This window comes from Trachymyrmex septentrionalis, unplaced genomic scaffold, assembly GCF_001594115.1.
Source record: "Trachymyrmex septentrionalis isolate Tsep2-gDNA-1 unplaced genomic scaffold, Tsep1.0 scaffold30, whole genome shotgun sequence".
Classification (NCBI taxonomy): Eukaryota; Metazoa; Arthropoda; class Insecta; order Hymenoptera; family Formicidae; genus Trachymyrmex; species Trachymyrmex septentrionalis.
This window is the reverse complement of record NW_017305463.1, coordinates 355,475-362,388: the sequence shown is the minus strand read 5'-3', so window position 1 is coordinate 362,388 and position 6,914 is coordinate 355,475. Positions and strand designations below refer to the sequence as shown.

General features: G+C 32.7%; 1 protein-coding gene across 5 annotated transcripts in view; it reads left to right on the top strand.

Annotated features, from left to right (window-relative positions):
- Positions 1-6,914, top strand: part of LOC108749589 (disheveled-associated activator of morphogenesis 1) — a 64,194-nt gene that overhangs the window by 43,732 nt on the left and 13,548 nt on the right. The window lies entirely within an intron of this gene.

Here is a 6,914-nt window from a genome sequence, read left to right as displayed (position 1 = left end):
TATATATATATGTTTATATATATATGTATATATAATACATGAGTATGTATATATATATTATATATATATATGTACCATATATATATATACACACACACAACCGCTTAAAAGTTTGGAACATCTTATAATTTTTAGATAAAACCGCTTTTTACAGATACAATTATTTTATTGAAAATATCGACATATACATATGAACGTACACTATTTGAGTAGAGTTTAAGTTTAAAACAATAAAAAATAACATATATATTTAATCTCAAATAATAATAATAAAATTGATTTAACTGTCTTTTCACAGAAGAACAAGCAATCTCAGATTTCATTGTTTGACCTTGGCTATAGGTTTCTTTGTTGTTTGAAATTGTTTATATATTCATCCGAAGATCGTTGTTTGTTTCTTTTGTTAAAACTTATATGTATGAAAAACAAAATCTTATATCAGATGTTAAGAGAGGAAGTCTATATGTAATGATAAAGTGACTTAAAAATGGCAAAAAGAATACAGCATAGTATTAAAACATTTGAAATTTGTAATATGCATGTAACTTTGTTATTGTTTTAAACTTAAGCTCTTCTCAAATAGCGTACATTCATATGTTTATGTCGATCTTTTCAATAAAATAATTATATAAAAAATATGGCGTAAAAAATATGGTTTTATCTAAAAATTATAAGGTGCTCCAACTTTTGAGCGGTAGTGTATGTGCCTAGGGTAACTCCGACAAATACGCCGCGCTAGGATTTACGCCGCAAAAATCAGAAAAAATAATAAAAGTGGGGGTAATTTTCCCGCAACTACTCTGTTACATGCCTTTATGTTATATTAGTATTGTGTTATGATTTCAGCTTCTACTGTTAATATTAATGAAATTATTGTTGAATCCTCCGTGTCCAGATCCATTCTTGGAAGAAATCCGCGAAACGCATAATCTTTATAAATGTTCAAAATGTTTACCATGTTGATCTAGGCATGCCCCTTCGTGGAAAGCTTGCTTGGACTTCTTTTAACTCTTGAATCGTTATTTTGAAAAATATTTTTTTTTTTTGTGTTTTCGAAGTGATAAAACGTTGAAAGTAAGCTAACTCCTTCACTCTTCCCCAAAGATAGTCCGAACATGTTAAATCTTGCAGAGAATAACGCAGAACCACCTCTACCAATCTATTTGTAAACATTCTGTTGAGCTCTCGCCTCGTATTTATACCGAAGTGAGGTAGTGCACCATCTAACTGAAGTCATATTCGAGCCCTATCTCTCAACGGAATATCTTCCACTAAATTTGGAAAATTATTTCTAAGAAAACGAACAAACCTCTCGGTTTTTTGTTAGAGATTCCACAAAATAGAATAGTCCAATTAATCAAAAACCAATAATTCCTACCTAAACATTAATACTTTATCGATGTTGATGATCTACACTTCTCGTCCAGTGTAGATTGACTTTGCTCCAATAATGTAAATTGTGCTTGTTAATGATTCCATCACTCTTCAATGTTGTTTCATTTAACACCACAACACAAATCGAAAAAAGTTAAGATCTTCTTGTAATTTATTTTGAGAATACAGAACTGGATCCTCATGTCAAAAATCATTCTGCGAGAGTTCTTGAAGTACCAATGAGGTTCCAGTGACCGGATATGTAAACCTCCATGTCTGGACACTTATACAAAATTTATTATTATTAATCTCAAATGCTTTTTTGATTACTGTATTATAATTCAAATGCATTTAAAGTTACAATTTAATTATAATATTATGTTTTAAAAAGCGTATGAGACTATTATAATATTAACTTAAATAAATAAAATGTTGTGTAAATGTTCGAATATAGGTACATATCCAGTCACTGAGACCGGACGGTATCTATAACCGGACAGTTACACAAAACTTTACTTATTTAAATTAGTATTAGTCTCAAATGTTCTACCTTAAAGATCAATTTGAATTAATCTTATCTTTTATTATTAAACATCTATTTATATTAATATTTCCCATCAGCATCCTAATTTTCTAATTGTGATCAAACACTGGGACAATTACGTTTTATTGTCCAACTGGCTCTGTACTGTTTTATGTGATATTCTTAATAAGCACTCACTGAATACAGTTATATCAAAGGTAGATATATATGTATTTTATTGCTGAATACAAAACGTGGTCGTCTCTCATCACAGCCATTAGATATGTTTGCGTTGCATGAAATCCCCAAATATTTTTGACCTTAAAATGAGATAGATATATATTTGGCTGAAAAGAGAGAAAACGAAGATGCCGAGTGCAAAAAGTGCGAGCAACGCAACAGACCTATTACAACAGTTTCTCCGGCATTCAGCGCGAGCGCCCCCTTTACATACACACGCACGCACGCACGCACGCACGCACGCACATACTCTCTCACTCACTCTACAACAGTACATTGACGTATTTTATACTACTTTAAATATTTTAATTAATAATTGTTATAAGTGGGCTTAAATAATTTTTTTTTGTTTAAAAAAGGCTTGAGTTTTCAAATAAATATAAATATTTATATTAAAAATCTTTATAATATTATAAATTGTATTATTTATGATAATTTACACTTAACGTCTACTTAAACGGCTACTGAGACATTTACTTTATACAATATAAATAGAAATTATTTTTCGTGAGTATGTCTGTGCACCCCTAAATGCGAATTTTGATAAAATCTACATTGCATTCAATTGTCCATTATTTGTCCTTATTTGTCCATAAAAAATTTTTTTATTCATCTTAAAAAGAATTATAAATAAATAAAAAATTATAGCACCCCCATATGAATCTTTTTTCGAATTACACATGGGATTCAATTGTTCATCATACATATACGAGTATGTTTGTCCACGCGTGATTTTCTTTTATTCATCTTTTAACAAAGTTATAAACAAGTTAAAGTTAAACAACTCATCACTATATACGTAAGCGCATTTACTTCCTAATTACATACAGCATACGGGATTCGATTGCCCTACATACACGTTTCTACGCATAATTGTCTTTTGTCCTTTTAAAGAAAATATAGGGTGCGGCAGAGAAACTTACTTTTTTTAAAGGTTAATAAAAACGAAACTATTGCAGATATCGGTATAATTCTTTTTTCCTCTTACAGATCACCTCATCAAATTTTTTTTCATGCACTTTTGAAAATTACATCTATCAAATGACGGCCGCCGTTGTCTATGCACTGTTTGAGTCGATTTCTGAAGTTTTGCGTCACTCTCTGAAGCATGTCCACCGGTATTTCGGCGATGGCGTTCCGAATGTTTGTCTTCAGGTGAGCTAGGGTCTCTGGTCGATTGTTGTAAACAATAGACTTCAAATAACCCCATAGGAAGAAGTCGCATGGAGTCAAATCTGTTTCAAGGAGAGCTTCACATGCAGTTTGGCGGGCCACGAAATCGCGGTCAGTCAACTCTTGCTCTCTTGTCCAAAGCATGATCGAGACTGGCTGTGGGGGGAACAAAAATTGAGGACCTATCCTTTCGGACGCACCCCCTCCCAGCTTCCTACCTTCACCCCTTGCCGTTTGGCGCGTTTTTCAAAAAAGTAAGTTTCTCTGCCGCACCCTGTACATATAAGTATTTTAAAATCGAACGAACAAGTGAGAGTAATTCCGCGGGTTTCTTTGCGTATTCTTGATAAATGTTTTCTTTGATTTCTTACATGAGTACGTTTTGGCTCACTTCAAGTTATTTTCAGTGAATAATACTTGTATGTTCATGGTTAAATGTTTTGCATGGTGTTCATTACTGATTTACAACGGGTGTGACCTCGAATTTCCTCGTTCGAATTTTTTTCCGCTGTTTGCCAGAAATACATTTAGGAAGTACATTTTGTTTAACGATTTATTACAACATTTCTCTGTGCTTATGATTGTCTTTAAGTCTGTCCTCTGCTGCGTCATTATATTGACAATAGCAATGTCACATTTTGCTTTTGTGCCTTAACACTTCCAGCAGGGTTGGCAACATTATTATTATTATTATTATTAGGCGTTAGGAACTCGAAAGCTCATTGCCGCAAATACCAAATCCCGCCACTGTTCCCGTCCCTGAGCAAGATCCCTCCATTTGTGACCCTCGTACCCCATTTCGTTAAGATCCATTCTAATATTATCTTCCCATCTACGTCTTGGTCTACCCAATGGTCTTTTCCCATCCGGTTTACCAATTAGTATTTTATATGCAATTCGATTCTCATCCATACGCGCCGCATGACCTGCCCATCTTAATCGACGCGATTTTATGACATTAATAATATCCGGACTATTATATAATTGATGTAATTCAACAGGGTTGGCAACATTACTTCATAAAAATAACTCGTTACTGCTACCGTCCTTTTTTCTAAAAAATAATTCGTTCCTATTATTCGTTATTGATTTGCAAAAGTAACGTTATCGTTATCGTTACTCAAAATATAATGAGCCGTTACTTTTTCGTTACTTTTTTTTCTTAACACTAATAAAATATTATATACAGATTTTATTGCGGTAAATGTAAAAAAGATGTCAAAATTCTATTTTTTAGTAAAGAAATAGAGCTCAAAAAATATATGCCTATAATATTATAAATATTGTGCGTTATTTTTATGAATAAAATAGATGCTGTCATATTACAATATTAAGTCAATCTGAAAGTTCCGTCGGTTTTTTGCAAAAAATATGGTTTTATTTAAAAAACAAAACGAAAAAGTACTTTATGCAAAATATTGTCCATCGTTAGTGATGACTTTTTCCCACCTTCCAGGCAGTAAGCGGATTCCGCGGCGAGAAAATGACTTATCTTTGGAGGCTATCTACTCAGAGACCTATTTTTCGACATCTTCATAAGAATTAAAGTGTTCTTCTGCAAGTGCGTGTGGCATCGATCGAAATAAGTGATAGTCGGAAGGGGCACAGTCTGGTGAATAAGCCGCATGGAATAACACGTCTCAGCGAAGTGTTTCTAATGTTTCCTTGACAAGTTTTGTGACGTGAGGCCGAGCGTTGTCATGAAACAAAATCACTTTATGCTCTTGTTTCATATTCTGGTCGTTTTCCGTGCAATGCTCGGCTCAAACGGATAATTTGTTCTCAGTAGAGATTCCTTGTGACTGTTTGACCAGATTTCAATAGCACGTAGTACACTACACCCTTCTGATCCCACCATATACAAAGCATTGCCTTTTTTCCGTGGATATTCTGCTTTGGCGTCGATGTCGATGATTGGTCTGGATCGCAAATGGTTTTTTGGCGTTTTGGGTTATCGAAATAAATCCACTTTTCATTACCAGTCACAATTCGGTGCAAAAACCCTTTTCTTTATTGCTTAGAAACCAAAATTTTGCAGATAATTTTTCGCCTTTTAATGTTTCTTGGCTTCAGTTCATATGGGACCCATTTTTCTTCCTGTAGATCTTTCCCAAGGCTTTCAAACGATCGAAAATAACAGATTAAGCACAATTTAATGCTTCTGCAAGTTGTTTTTGCGTTTGACATGGGTCTTCATTCATCAATACCTGTAATTCTTCGTCTTCAAAAGCTCTTAGTCGTCCAGAACGCTCTTTGTCCTCCACATCAAAATCACCATTTTTAAAGCATCAAAACCATTCTCTGCATATTTTATCAGAAGAAGCACTATCACCATAAACTTCTACAAGCATTCGATGCTTCAGCTGCAGTTTTCTTCCATTTGAAGCAAAAAATTAATACTTCGTACAAATGACGCTTATTTGGCTCAAATGTCGATATTTTGATGCAGTAAAAAGCAATGTTATTGATGCAAACGTATACTTTTATATACTGAATTTTATTGACAGATGGTAAAACTAAAAAATTAAGCTTGAATTAAACATTAGAGTTATCGACAGGTCTAGCTAGATCTACTCGCCGCTAGATGGACGGAACTTACCAATTGATCTAATATACATATACTGCATTTTTTGTCATTTTTATACTTAAATAAATTTATTTTTTGTATTGCTTTTAATAAGATATCTTTAAATTACATGTTTAACTCTTAATACATTTTTCTTTTACTGTGCATAATGGGTCGTTTGTGTGTAGATTTCCATAATTTTTGCAAATATACAAAAATTATCAATAAATATTCTTATATATATTTTAACATCTTTAAAAAAACATTTATAAAATTGTATATTTAAAAAGAAGAAAAAGATAGAAAAATTATTTAGCCAGGTGCAGTATTTCGAAAAAAAGAAACAATATACGAATAATTCATCGTGAATACTTTAAGGGTAAAATTATATTACATATAATAAAAAAATAATATTGTTTGTAATCTGCATTACATACATATATTTAATTTGTGAGATATGATACAGAAAAAAATTTGTTTTAAGAAATTAAATATACTGTAAAAATTATGTTTGAGTTAATCTATACGTGTGAACTGTAAATACAAAGAAAAAAAGGTGTAATGATTTAGACAACCAATCAGACCATTAATGTTTCATCTCTGTTTTCTAGGGCTATAGTTTTACATAATTAGAAATAAAGCAACGATAAAAGTAGTCGTTACCGTTACCCCGAAAATGTAATTGCGGTACCATGAACATTACTCAGAAGAAAATAGGTTTGTTCGCGTCGCGAATGCTCCAATGTGCTTCTGCTATAGTTCCTACTCACGAGCGCATTAGAGTGAATAAATACTATAATAGCAGCATTTTAGAGCATGTTAAAGCATGCGACGCAAACAAACCTAATGTAATGTCGTTACCCATTCGTTACCAAAAAAAGTAACTTGTAATGGTAACGGTACAAATAACGCGTTACTTGCCTTCCAATAACACACACTCAATTCGCCAAACGTGTAAAAACTCCTATTAAGAAATGACGATGATTTGGAAAGCAGCAAATTAGCCGCTTGCGTAGCATCTTGTCTACACTCACTGTA